The 14,016-nt window shown below is 55.5% G+C and overlaps 2 long non-coding RNA genes across 3 annotated transcripts; one reads left to right on the top strand and one right to left on the bottom strand.

Moving 5' to 3' along the window:
• The first annotated feature begins 9 nt into the window (after positions 1–9).
• LOC131488316 (uncharacterized) lies at positions 10–1,694 on the top strand. The gene is made up of 2 exons (XR_009250163.1): positions 10–658; positions 1,026–1,694. It is a non-coding gene; the product is annotated as an uncharacterized LOC131488316 (long non-coding RNA).
• Positions 1,695–7,571: 5,877 nt separating this feature from the next.
• LOC131488314 (uncharacterized) lies at positions 7,572–13,711 on the bottom strand. 2 transcript variants are annotated; one of them, XR_009250162.1, is made up of 4 exons: positions 10,635–13,711; positions 9,487–9,773; positions 9,189–9,259; positions 7,584–7,913 (listed from the first exon to the last, which is right to left on the bottom strand). It is a non-coding gene; the product is annotated as an uncharacterized LOC131488314 (long non-coding RNA). The 2 variants fall into 2 exon arrangements; XR_009250161.1 differs by lacking the exon at positions 10,635–13,711 and having other exon boundaries at positions 7,572–7,913; positions 9,487–9,816.
• Between the last annotated feature and the right edge of the window lie 305 nt (positions 13,712–14,016).

The following is a 14,016-nucleotide window of genomic DNA, read 5'->3' as shown; positions in this document are numbered from 1 at the left end:
TTCAAAAATAAATAAAACAAAAACACCTCTGGAGGCAGCTCCCATGGCACAGGGGGCAGCCAGGTAAGAAGGGATGAGTCCCGAAGGAGCATTTTGCTTGAGTCCCGAAGTCGAACACATCTTCCTAACTGCCCGCCAAGGGCCATTCCGAGCACCTCTCACATGCTGCTCCTCCCCGACACTGCTGGCCACGACACTGAGTGATGCCACGTGAGCCTTGGACGTAACCAGCGCTTCACGTTGCCATCAGACACAGACATCGATCGTGTAGTTGCTGGGGAATCAGGAGGCGAAGCAGGCGGACAGAGAAAGGGACTTGGGAGGAAGACGACGTCTTGGCTCTGGCATGGCTGGGGCTGAGGGTCAACCCCCTGCTGCTTCCAAGTCACAGATTCGTCCCCCGGGGCAGGAGGTAGCGTTTCCACCCTGGTAGGTCTCGGATGGTGCTGCTTTCCCAAGGATCACGAGGGTCCCGGTAGGGCCTGCCCCGGCAATGCTGCTTCTCATTCCGCTCGCGATGCCAAAAACTCGAAAGCGGGACCTTGAGGAAATATTTGCACAGCACGCTCACCGCAGCATTATTCACCAAGTAATAACGGAAGTGGTCGGAGAGTCCGTCGAGGGATGTATGGACGACCTGGAGTCCATCCACACCGTGGTATGTGACTCAACCTTAACAAGGAAGGGAACTCTGACAGCTGCTACCATGCGGCTGAAGTTCGAGGGCATGATGCTGAGTGAGGCAGCCGGTCACCGCAGGGACAGATCTTGTATGATTCCGGCTCTGTGAGGGCCCAGAGGAAGCCAGTCCATAAAGACAGAAAGTAGGACGTGGGGCGCCAGGGGCTGCGACAGGACGGGGGGCAGTGTTTCATGGGACAGAGTTTCAGGTTGGGAAGGTGGAAAGTTCCGGCGGGGGGGGGGGGGCAGAAGGTGGGCGTACAACGATACGGACATACTTAACACTGCAGAATTGTGCATTTCGTGCTGGTCAAGATGGGAAATTTTGTTACGTGCATTTTTAGCACAAGACAAGTCACTAAAAAAAAGAAGACCCAAACAGACGGGCGGCAGTATAGGACCCAGCCCTACCTGTTCACCACGCAGACCGAACGAGCAGGAGGACCGAAAGGCAGACTTTCACCCGAGCACCAGCTTCAGGAAGTGGGATGTGGCTCGACGAGCTACAGTCTTGATGCACCTGCTCAAGGCTCACCCAGGGCTCAGTCAGACTGAGAACAGAGACTTCTACAAGATTCAATCCTTCAACATGCATTAGCATTTTTCTGTCATGATAAATCAGGTTTCTTCCTCGAATACGTACTCGGTTCTGAGCCGAAGCCTCAGGTCACAGGAGACTCACACAGAGACGTCACTAAGCCGCACTTTGGGGTCTGAGTCAGCTCCCCACTTCTGGGTCTGCCACGTGGGTCTCTGTCTCCTCTCCCCTCCTTTAAAGGACCATCAAATGTGCTCCTCCCTGTTTAAAAGGCCAAATAGCAGCCAGAATGAGTGGGCAAGAGAAAAAAAAAAAAAGGCCATCCGAACGGTACATGAAGAAGTGAAGTCTACTCACAGGACATCCTCTTAACCACGGAAAACCCTGGAGATTCCCCTAAATGAGAAACAACCCTCTAGAAGTAATAAACAAATTCGGGACTGAAGCCTGATTGCAGGGACTGTCCTGTCTCACACCATAGTGATTTGTGGCGCTCGCTATAGTGGGACCATCACGCCCAGGAGCGAACCCGCTGGTGCGGCCCGCTTTTGGGGGTGCTCCTCCATGAGGCAGGCATGGGGGGGGGGAACGTAGGGACCTAGGTGAACCGGGTGGGGACTTCCCAGGATGCCCAGGCAGGTGGCGGGGGTGGGGGGGCCCTCTCCCAGAAGGGCCCACAGGCACTTGAATAAACCAGACCCAACTTGAAGGCATGAAAAGCATTGCTCACTCTGAGGAAATCCCTCCCGGCTCCTGGCTCCTAAGAACCCTAACAGGAGTCAGAGACCCCTGGGGAAAGTGGGCTTGCTTCCGCCGAAAGAAGGCTAACGTCCAGGTAAGCTCCAGCAAAGTGGGAGGGAGGACAACGGCACACCTTTCCCCGGCTTTTTTTTTTTTTTTTTAAGTTTATGTATTGTTGAGAAGAGAGAGTGTGAGGGAGGGGCAGAGAGAGAAAGGGAGAGAGAGAATCTCGAGCAGGCTCCGCTCTGTCAGCACGGAGCAGCTCACTCCAACTACAAACCCTGAGATGGTGACCTGAGCCAAAATCAAGAGTTGGAGGCTTAACCAGCTGAGCCACCCAGGCGCCCGGCCCCAGCTTTTATTATTTTATTTCATCTTATTTTAATTCCAGTATGGTTATGGTACAGCAACTACATTAGTTTCAGTCGTACAATATAGTGATGGTCCTCAAAGAATTAAGCACCACCTTGGGCTCAAGCTGCCAGGGACCTGCTTGTCAGAGTGGGGAGACGGCGGCGGGGGGAGGGGGCGACCTTGACGTTTCCCACTTGGAGTCAGATTTGGTTGGTGCAGGCAGGCAGGGTCCGAGGACCCAGAGGGCGTCCTACAGGACCACAAGAGGGGCCCTGCCACCTCACGGCATAGCAATCAAACACGAGCCAGCAGGAGGTGAGCAGAATTTATTTTATTTTTTTATTTTTTTATTTTTTTTTTTTATTAAAAATTTTTTTTTTCAACGTTTTTTATTTATTTTTGGGACAGAGAGAGACAGAGCATGAACGGGGGAGGGGCAGAGAGAGAGGGAGACACAGAATCGGAAACAGGCTCCAGACTCCGAGCCATTAGCCCAGAGCCTGACGCGGGGCTCGAACTCACGGACCGCGAGATCGTGACCTGGCTGAAGTCGGACGCTTAACCGACTGCGCCACCCAGGCGCCCCCAGAATTTATTGAAGGTATAGGGAGAGCGCAGGTAGACGGGGTCCGGGAGGTTCAGGAAGGAAGGGAGGGAGTCTCTTCTTGGCTCGGGGCCTGGGGTTTTATTGAGAGTTAGGGTCCGGTGTGCCAGTCCTCCCAGGAGCCGGTCAGAACGGACACGAGGGTCCAGGCGTCCTTCATAAACCAGTTCCTTGGAGCCCGGGGTCTGGGCATCACGATGCCTGACGCTGGTGGTCTGGATGTGCATATGATGCCTTCACGTCTCGCCCAGAGCTTCTCTGATGTTGTCTCTCGTTCTGACGGATTCTAAAGAAACCGTGAATTCCGTGTGCCTTATGGGGGCGGGGAGGGACACACACGATTTGCACTAGGAAGCATGCGTAAAGAGGGGGTCAGGTCTTGGCAAGAATAGAAACAGGACAAGGAGCAAAACGCAGATTTTTATGGAGTCCTTCAGGCTTCCTATGTCATGTGGCTCTGAACCCCGGTTCAGGGTACGCGTAACTAGATAACCACAGTTTCCGCTTTGCAGACCACAGAATGAGTGTGAGTTGACGGTGTTGTTTTCTGCACAGGTTAAATTAAGGTTTGAACTAAAGCGTCAGACTTAAAAAATTTTTCCCTTATCTCTTGAAAAAAAAAACCACCTCTCACGGTGAAAGCCTTAGGGGTGATGGCTCAGTCGGTTAAGCGTCCAACTCTAGGTTTCGGCTCATGTCATGATGTCACGGTTTGTGAGTTTGAGCCCCGCATCGGGCTCCGAGCTGGCGGTGTGGAGCCTGCTTAGGATTCTCTCTCTCTCTCCCTCTCTCTGCCCCTCCCCAGCTCGCTCTCTCTCTCTCTCTCTCAAAGTAAATAAACTTAAAAAACAAAAGTCTTTAGGGGCGCCTGGGTGGCTCAGTCGGTTGAGCGTCCGACTTCAGCTCATGATCTCACGGTTCGTGGGTTCGAGCCCCACGTCGGGCTCTGTGCTGACAGCCCGGAGCCTGGAGCCTGCTTTGGATTCTGTGTCTCCCTCTCTCTCTCTGCCCCTCCCCTGCTCGTGCTCTGTCTCTGTCTCTCTCTCTCTTTCTCAAAATAAATAAAAACATTAAATTAAAAAAATAATTAAAAGTTCCATCCCGTCTAGGCTCAGAATTTCAATCCACACCCTATCCAGTGATTCTCCCAGAGCCCATCTAGGATCCTGCGGTGGGGGTGGGGGGCATTTCTTGGCTCTCTCCTGCCTTCTGGTTCTTCCAGGGTCAGGCAGGGAGGGAGGGAGGGTGCAGGGGGAGGAGAGTCCCCCATCCTGGGAGCTGCTCCCTCTCAGCTGGCACTGGCTACGAGTGTGGACGTGGGGTCTGCAGAAACCCCTCTCGGGGCCCTCGGCCTGGGTCTTCCTGTGGCTGGACCGCTCCTCCGGGCCGGGTCCCCTCAAGACGCCTTGAGGCCAGCCACTTTCTACACTAGCGATGTCGTGCCGTGTAACGCGCGCCTGCAAACCTCACCTGTTAAAGCGCACGCATTTACCGTCCGTGGTGTCTGCGGGTCAGCAGTTCATCTGCCCGTGACCTTGCTGGCTCTTCTGCCCTGCCTCCCACAGACAGAAAGCAGGGCGTTGGTCGGGGCTGGCATCCGGTCAGAGGCCAGCCTGGGGATGGGCCCGTTCCCAAACTCACCGGCCTGCGTCGGGGAGGGATGCACGCCTTCACTTATTACCATGCCTAATGTTTTTAGGTCTTATTGAAGTTGGTGGAAAGCATCCAACCACACGAAACGTGTAGGGAAAAGCGGCCATATTCGAACACAGCCACAAGGATCGAAGGCAGTGAGCAGAGAGAGCCCCAGCGCATGCCGAAGGGGGGACGTGCGGTCAGTGTGGGCGGTCCCGCTGGGCCTGGGGAGCCGCATTCTCATTCGCCGGCACCGCGGGCAGACGTCCTCGTTCTTCAGAGCCAAGGAGCTGCGGCTTCCGGCCGGGCCCAGTATCTCAGATTCAGAAACTCCGGATCATCGGCCGGGCAGGGCTGCGGACCGCCCTGCAGTTCTCTCGACCTTTCCCGCGCAGCTGATGATGGCCTCAGCGTGCACGCGAACCAGCTTGGAGCCCGTGGACGCACTGCGGATTGCGCAGCGTGGAGGAGGGCAGCGGATTGTTTGAACACGTAGCGGGAGCTTCCGTGTTAACGTTTTCTAAAGCCGTCACCGCCTCTGTCACGCTCCTCCCTGGTCATGGTGCCGACTCCCCTGCACCCACGAAAAGTCCTGCTGGGGCGCGCCGGCTAATTAAGGGCGGGCAGGTCGAGCAGGTCCTCGGTGTTTTCTCCCAATTTCGCTTTTGCTGGAAGGTCTCTGGAGACACCAGCCTTCAAAACGTCCTGTCTCAAAATGACTTGAGAACGAGTGGCCTTTTTTTGCCAGTGTTGGTGGGGGCAGCGGCGAAGGCCAAGGCGACGTGTGGGGGAGCCTCGCCACGGCGCGGGGGAGCAGCTGGCCAGAGGGCCGCCAGAACCCAGGCAGCCGGGATGCCGGACGGCAGGTGCCCGAGGAGCCGGGAGGGTGGGATTCAGACAGAGGAGGCTGCAGGCCCCTCAGCTGCCCCGGATCGCACTGCCACCCAGCTGGTGACCCAGCGACCGGGTTGCGGGACGCGGAATGCACACGCCCGCGGGACTGCGGTTTCCCCAAAAGTTCTGGCATCGAGGGAGGTGGCTGTCCTGCCCCCCCCCTTTTTTGAAAATGCTTTATTTTTTTCACAAATTAAGTCAGAACAACACAGAACCCAGAGACCGGATGTGTAGCAACTCAGACACCTTGTCTGCTGACCCCCAGGAAGCTAGATTCGTGCCCTTGTACCCGGAACCTGTGAACGTGACCTTAGTTGGAAAGAGGTCTGTGCAGATATAATTAAGGATCTTCAGATGAGATCGTCTTGGATTTAGAGTGGTCCCCAAATCCACTGACAGGCGTCTTTGCAAGAGTGACATAGAGAAACTGAACGCACGTAGGGCAGGTGGAGACAGAGGCGGAGGCTAGAAGGGGTGAAGCCACACGTCCAGGGATGCCCGGAGCCCCCAAAGCTGGCGGAGGCAGGAAGCATTTCCCTCCAAAACTCCAGAATGGAGAGAACACATTTCTGCAGTTTCATTCAGCCTATTTCTGGTCATTTATTCTGGAAGCTCCAGGAAATGAATACACCAGCCGTCCTGGCTTGTCCTGGGTAGAGCGGTTTCTGGGACATGGGTCTTCCTCTGTGTGACTTATTCACTTACCACGATGCCCTCAGAATCTAGCCACATGGTCGTCAACGGCTGGCCATTCTTCCTTTTACAGCGGAATGATGTCCGTTGTAAGCACACCACGATTTCTTTACCCATTTGTGGACGGACCCTTAGGCTGTTCCCACGTCCTGCCTATTAGGAACGATCCTGCCGAGAACACGGGAATGCACGGATCTCTCAGCATGATTTTGTTTCCTTTGGACATGTGTCCAGGAATGAAATACTGGATCAAAGGGATAACTGGTTCCTCTTTTTTAACTTTTTGAGGAACAGCCATACAGTCTTCTGTGGTGGCCACGGCAATCGACACCCCCAAAACGCATCTAGCGTATTTGGTGAACGTGTGCGTTTCCTGAGGGTTCCAGAACAAAGCTCCTCAGGTCGGGTCCACCACACAACAGACACTGATGCTTTTAGTCCTGGAGGCTGGATGCCGGCAGGGCTGGCCCCTCCTGGGGCTGGGGAGGACAACCTGTGCCAGGCCTGTCCCCCTGCTGCTGGTGGCCTCAGGCGTCCCTTGGTGTGTAGATGGCCGTCTCCTCCCTGTGTCTTCACACGGGCGTCCCTGTAAGTGTGTCTGTCTCTGTGCCCAAGTTTCCCCCTTTTTGAGGAGGACATCGGTCATGTCGCGTTAGGGACCGCCCTAGTGACCTCACCTTAACTCGGTCCTCTGCAAAGACCATTCTGTTCCCAAATAAAGTCACAATCATAGGTATTGGGGGGGGGGGGGCGGGGATCAGGATGAGCTCAGGCCGAAAGGAGCCAGCGGGAGGGATGACTGTCACTCCTGGTCCGAGGTACACAAGAGCAGTGGGGGTCCCGGACTCTGCCTCGCTGCCCGCCTGGATGCCCGTGCCACCACATGGGGCAGAGGAATCCTGGAACCCGAGTGTGTTCCCAGGGTACAGCCTCATCTAATCTGACAAACTTGGTTAACTGACTTAAACTTCCACAGCCTGGTTTGGCCATCGGTGAAGCAGGCATGAGAGCACCTGGCCCCGAGGACCGAGTAGGGGTCAGGGGTCAGAGGCCCTGCTCCGCATGCGGGCACTGTAATGCCTGCTGAGGTGTGCCCACCAGGCCCCTGGGCCAGCTGCCCTTCTCACCTACTTTATCAAAGGGGCGCCTGGGAGGCTCAGTCGGTTGGGCGTCCGACTTCAGCTCAGGTCAGGATCTCACAGTCTGTGAGTTCGAGCCCCGTGTCGGGCTCTGTGCTGACAGCTCAGAGCCTGGAGCCTCTTTCCGATTCTGTGTCTCCCTCTCTCTCTCTGCCCCTCCCCTGCTCACGCTTTGTCTCTCTTGCTCTCAAAAATAAATAAAACATCAAAAAAAAAAAAAAGACAACAGGTAACCTCTCTTCTTACAGAAATGAACGTATCATAGAATAGAGGCAACATTCGTGTGCTAAGATAAAAATGAAGCTTTATTTTTAAAAAGGTTTTTAAATGTTTATTTATTATTTTGAGAGAGAGAGACAGAATCCCAAGCAGGCTCTGTGCTGTCAGCACAGAGCCGGATGCAGGGCTCGATCCCACGGACCAAGAGATCATGACCTGAGCTGAAATCAAGACTGAGCCACCGACGCTCAGCTGACTGAGCCACCCAGGTGCCACTTCAATTCTAGACGGGGCTAACTCTGTCACTCTACTGTCCTGAGTGGAAGCAGGCGATACTGGGTCTCCAGAGCCTTCTGGCCAGTTGGCTGTCGAAGTTACACAGACCAAGCTTCACGGAAGAGAATTTGTACAACGTCTAAAATGACAAGAGATTATCGAAATCTGAAAAAAATGAAGAAAACAGTAGGAAACCCTAATGAAAAGCAAACAATTCAAAAGCAGCTCACATGGGAAAATGTGTGTGTGTGTGTGTATGTGCGTGTGTGTATTTATGCAAAGGTTTCTGTATCTGAAACACCAAAAAAACCCATATAACTTTTGTTAGTCACACACATGCACAATGGTGTCCCTGGTCCGTAACTCGTGTTAACCGTGTATATATATCCTTTTATTATCTTTTGGCTATTTAGAAGTTTTGAATTTTAAGGATTCTTTCTGTCCTCAGGGTGAAACCCCAGGAGCCAGGCTTCAAGAACCTCTAAAAAAAATAAAAAAAAAAAAAAGGAGTTTTGAATTTTAATGTAGTTGAAATTATATGTCTCATTTAAGAAATCTTTCCTTACCCAAGTTTATAGATATGTTTTCCAATATATTTTTGGAAACTTGAAGGTTTTGATATTCATTATTTACATTTTTTTAATTAATTTTTTTTAACATTCATTTATCTTTGAGAGAGACAGAGTACGAGAGGGGGAGGGGCAGCGAGAGGGAGACACAGAACCCGAAGCAGGCTCCAGGCTCCGAGCTGTCAGCCCAGAGCCCGACGCGGGGCTCGAACCCATGAACCTTTGAGATCATGACCTGAGCCGAAGTCGGACGCTTACCCGACTGAGCCACCCAGGCGCCCCTAAATTGTTCGCTTTAAAATGGTTAATTTTATATTATGTGAATTTCATCTTAGTAAAAAGTATACGTATTTTATTTTTTAAAAAATTTTTTTTTTTTTAACGTTTATTTATTTTTGAGACAGAGAGAGACAGAACATGAACGGGGAGGGTCACAGAGAGAGGGAGACACAGAATCTGAAACAGGCTCCAGGCTCTGAGCTGTCAGCACAGAGCCCGACGCGGGGCTCGAACCCACGGACTGTGAGATCATGACCTGAGCCGAAGTCGGACGCTTAACCGACCGAGCCACCCAGGCGCCCCAAAAGTATACGTATTTTAAAAAGAGGTAAGAGGCGCCTGGGTGGCTCGGTAGGTTGAGGGTCTGGCTCTTTATTTCGACTCAGGTCATGACCTCACGGTTCAGGGGATCGAGCCCTGCATCAGGCTCAGGGAGGAGCCTGCTTGGGATTCTCGCTTTCCCTCTGCTCCCCCCAACTCGCTCTTGCAAACTCTCTCTCTCTCTCTTAAAACAAATAAATAAAAAAACACAAAATAAAATAACTGAAAAAGAAACCCTCTCTTACCGGCACCAGCCAAGCTGCGTCATGTCTGCTGTCATGTTGCGTTTCTGGGGACCGTGTTCCCTTTGGGACACCTGAGGGGGGAGAGAGGTCCTCGCTGTCCCTCCCCCATGTTCGCCCTGGCCTGGCACCCGGTCCCCATCATCACCAACAGAGGGTGCCCAGAGAGTCCTGGTGCATAGCTGGGGCGTGCCCTCAGCCCACTTTTGGGGAGTACCGGGGACAGGGAGAACCACAGGGCCGTCACCCCGAACCAACATCTCAGACATCATGACGCCATCTTGTTCAGAGGAACGTGTACCCATTCGGTGCATGTTCACGGCCTTGTTTGTGCTGTGGGCACACAGACTCGGGACATGCATGCGTCCTGCTTCTGACAACGGCTCGGGACTTCGGGGGCTCCTTCCTAATGGCTGCGAGTTCCGGACAGTCGTTCGTTGTCGCACACGTTCACAATCTGGACGTCACAGGCAGGCTTGCTGGACGGAGGATTGTGTCACTACCTGGGCCGCCCGCACTATGCCGACCGTCCGCAGCCGTGGATCTTTCTACGGGAGTCACTGCCGTCGCCAGGTGCCCCACCTGCTTCTGGGAACACAGGAGGTTTATTCCAGAAAGCAATAAAAAAAAAAAAAAAAAAGCAATTCCAAAGCAGGAAACTCTGGAGGAATCTCCAGGTGAGATGAGTTTTATGGCACCGAGAGCCCTGTCCAGCCTGTCACTTGGCTGTCTTGTGACTGAACCCGGCCTTGGAGAAGTGGGCATGTAAGTCCTGCCCCCACCCCAGGCCCTGGAGGGCCTGCACCACAGCGCCCCCCGCCATGAGGTGCCCGGCAGGCATGTCATCAGCCACTCGATGTCAGAGGACAGAGGTGTGATGGCCCAGAGTCCGAGTGGGGGCACCTTCCCACCTAGAACGCCCTACACAGCCGGCCAGTAGCCGCGAGGACAGAACGAAGGAGTAGACCGAGAAGCGGGCAGCGGGGGACCAGGACCCAGGAAGGCGGGGAAGGGAGGTCTTGCCCCAACAGCTGGGAACAGACTTTGAGAGTGTGGTGTCCAGCTGGGGGCCAAGAGAACACAAGTGATGGATGATGGACAGAGAGGGTGGCGGTGGCTCAGAAAAAGTGAGGCAAGAGGAGGGCAAGTGGGGAGTTAGAACAGGGAAAGGGGTCAGAAAACTGAGAAGAAAAAGAACTGTTGGGAACAGAATTGGGCCAAAGAAGAAATCCCCAGGGGGTGGGGGTGGGGGGCAGCTCCGTGGGCCTGGGGGGAGGAGTCACCTGGCCGGAGTCTGCGTGATCCCTGGGCTGGCGCTGGGCTGTCCTCACCCCGTCCCCAGTCATGCATCCTGCTGGTTCTCGGCGACTGAGAAATATCCCTACTCAGGCCCAGACCCAGAGCCACCTTTGACCTCCGCCCAAGGCCCCTGTGCAGAGTGTCACTTACGTGGCACGCCGGCTGCGGAATCCCGAGGGCCCCGGGTGGCTCTGGCCACGGCCTGTCTGGCGCTGGTGGAAGGGTCCTGTGCCACCATTTCTTGGTCTGAAGTTCAGGGAAGACCGAATCGGTCCGAGGGGCACTCCCTGTCCTTGTGCGCACACAGGGGCTCCCACACGGTCACGTACGGGACTCAGCCAGACACGGCGCATGTGCCGATGGCCCCGAGAGCTGCCGAACGCCGTAGATGATAATGCTGGGTGTCTCAGTACATTTGGGGGGGGACCCCCCCAGGCGCATGCCCACAGCCGGCTGCTGGCTCAGAAGGTCTGCGCAGATAAAATTCTGAAGCACGGGTGCCCCCACAGGCTTCTATAAAGTCCGTTCCGATGTGTACGCACAGCACTAGGCAAGGGAGCACTGTTTCGTGAGTCCACTGTCCCTTCTCTACCCAAATGCCGGATCAGGGGGCCCTTGTCTCTTCTCTAAATTTTCAGAGCAAAGCCGCAGACATCCGTGTGGCTAAGGATTCGGGGTTCGGTTCGTTGGCTTCTTTAGGGCACGTTCCCACCTGGCCAGGGGGCTGCAGATTTCCGAGCAAGGGAGGGGCCTGTGGCCGAAGACTCCCCCTCAGAGCTAGTAGAACACGGAAGCAGGAATCCCGGCCGTTGGGAAGCACCGCGCGTGTCCCTGTGTCACGCTTCACGCTCGCCTGTGTCACTGACGTGCTCGCCTGTGCAAGAGGTCAGGCACCGCGCTCAGATCCCACCCCAGGGTGCAGCCGGGGACCCGGGCTGTGCCGGCCACGCATCCAGTCCCCGGGGGCTTGCCCGGGCAATGCGTAAATAGAAATACCTACGTCCCGGAGTTTTGGAACTAAATACTCTCTGGGTTGTCACAGTTTCTGGGAAACCACGAATGTCGAGCTGTGTTGGCCACCTCCGTGGGCTCCAGTCGCCGGCCCTGCATTTGCACCTGAACAGCTGCGCCGTGGGGGACGACAGGGACCCCCACGGAACCCCGCCCCTTCGACCTGTCAGGTGCTGAGGCCCACGGAGGAGCATCGCGTCCAGGGTCCGTGGAAGAACTTGGACAACAGCCCAGCTCTGGGTGCCCCCTGCCAGGTCTCACCGCCCAAATCCCCCCCTCCCCCCAACGTTGGACACCGGAGCAGGTGATGGCTGCGTGAAGCTTTGGGGCCCAGCGTCGCCCCCACGTGAGCACGACCTAGGTTCCCTCTGAAGGCACCTGAGATCGGACACACGTTCTGTTCCTGATCGGATAACCACTCGTCTTGGCCAGTGTGGGTTTCCCTTGCTATGTTTGCTAAGGGCGGGACGGTTCTTCCTTCGAGACGTATTTTCCCCGGGGCCTTTCCCACCTTATCAGCCCTCCGCCAGCCTCTGTGTTGCAATGTCAGAGGAGTTTAGTTTACCTATTTATTCTGTTGCACGGCCAGAAAAAAATGAGTTTGGGGGACATCACCGCCCAGCTGAGCCCGCACACCAGCAGGCACTCGCCCCTCGGGCCTCCAAGCCCGGCCCATGGGAACTGGCTGCACTGCGGCGTGACCCCCAAGCCCTGGGTACCCACTCTTGGCACCGTGTGCTCTTTTCGACGGCCTTGAAGGTCATTTCCAGGAGCCGGAGGTCACGTAGCCTCTGACAGCCACGTGACAACAGAGACCTGGGGCCGAACGGTCGTGAGGTCTGGTTGTAAAACGTCAGACACAGAACTTTGAAAGGGTCCAGACGGCTGTGTGTGTGCTCGGCGGGTCTGGAAGGGGCGAAGCCAGCGCGTCTCGGCTTGCGGCTCTCTCCGGGGTCACCCATACTGAGTTTTCACGCACAGCGGTGACACACGTTTCCTTTTCAAAACAGACGGGTTTAAAATTTGAAAGTGATTCCGACCCGTGAACAATATTGAAGTCATTGTCTAGATGCTGGGCCCCGGGGTGGTACACGAGCGGGCAGCTTTGGGGGGGCACACCGATTCTCCAAGCCTGTGTTCAAAACCTGATGGTCCGCAGACAAAGACAAGTGCCATATACGATTTCACTCACGCGTGGAATTTAAGAAACAAAACAGATGAACATGTGGGAAGCGGGGGAGGGGGGAGCGAGAGGGAAACGAAGCAGAGGAGACTCTCAAAGACAGAGAACAGACTGAGGGTGACGAGGGAGGTGGGTGGGGGATGGGCACTAACGGGGACACTTGTCTGGATGAGCGCCCGGTGTTGCATGCAAGCGATGAGTCACCGACTTCCACTCCCCAAACCAACATTGCCCTGTATTCGAACTAACCAGCGATAAAAACAAAAACCTGATGGTCCGGTGGGGTCAACGTTACTGCCCCTCTTTACTGACGGGGAGAGGCGGTCAGCAGGGGGCACAGGCACAGCAAGGGACATCACTCTGCTAGTGAGATGCCTTGATGGGACTATGTGTGGTCTGAGGCTCTCCTCCAGGGACACGGACAGGGGACAGGGGACAGGGAGTCCCTCCCGGGCAGACACACTGCCCCCAGCCGAGTGTCAGGGCCGTGACCTCAGCTCAGGTGGCCACCACAGTCCCCCTGTGTCCCGCATCGGTCCCGCCCTCTCCGCTCAGCACACAGTGTGGAGTTGGGGGGGGGGGGGCTGTTGGGGTGGATGCCCTGGAACCAGGGCGGTGGAGGTCCTTTTGTGGGAATCGGACCCTTTCTCCGGGGGGGTGAACAGAACGTGGCCCTTGCACTCCCCACCCCCCTCCTCGGTCCCCTAACCCTCCGGCAACCGTCCAGGACAAGAGCCCTGCACTCCAGGAGGGAACTGGCAGCTGCCTGCTCCTTCTGGGGGTGGGGCGCGAGGGGGATGGTCTCCCAGTCCTGCGGGGACCTGGTCGCTTCCATCAGGAGATCTTGCTCCTAGAAATTGCTGGCAGTTCATCCAAGGAGATGAGAGCTGTCAGCAAGGTGGCTGTCACTGTGTCACAGGGGGAGCCGCATCTCCTCCTGCCCTGGGGTTCCTTGGGGGCAGGGCTGGAAGTGAGGATCATCGCTCCCCCGTCTACCCTCCCGGTCGAGTCTGGCACAGATGGCCGAGAGCCAAGCCAGGTATGTTTTCAAGGAGGCCAGGAAGGGGGGTCTGGGGTGCGGGGAGGGATGGGAGCTGCCGCTCCGGACCCACATCATTCTACAAGATCACCGCCGGCGTCTCTGTGCCCGAGAGCCAGCCCCGTGGACCCAGACATCACGTCCAAGTCTTTACTATTTCAAGGTGCTGCGATGTGCCCTCGTCACCACCCATTTGGATGTCGGACCAGCTGTCTCTGTGGGATGAGTCCGCTGTCTTCTTTCCCTGTCGATCTAGAATAATTCTTGGCCCACCAAGGACGCAGAAATCATTGTAGAGG

This window comes from Neofelis nebulosa, chromosome 10 (genome assembly GCF_028018385.1).
Source record: "Neofelis nebulosa isolate mNeoNeb1 chromosome 10, mNeoNeb1.pri, whole genome shotgun sequence".
Lineage (NCBI taxonomy): Eukaryota > Metazoa > Chordata > Mammalia > Carnivora > Felidae > Neofelis > Neofelis nebulosa.
Note: the sequence above shows the minus strand (reverse complement) of the source record. Positions and strands in the feature narration are given on the sequence as shown.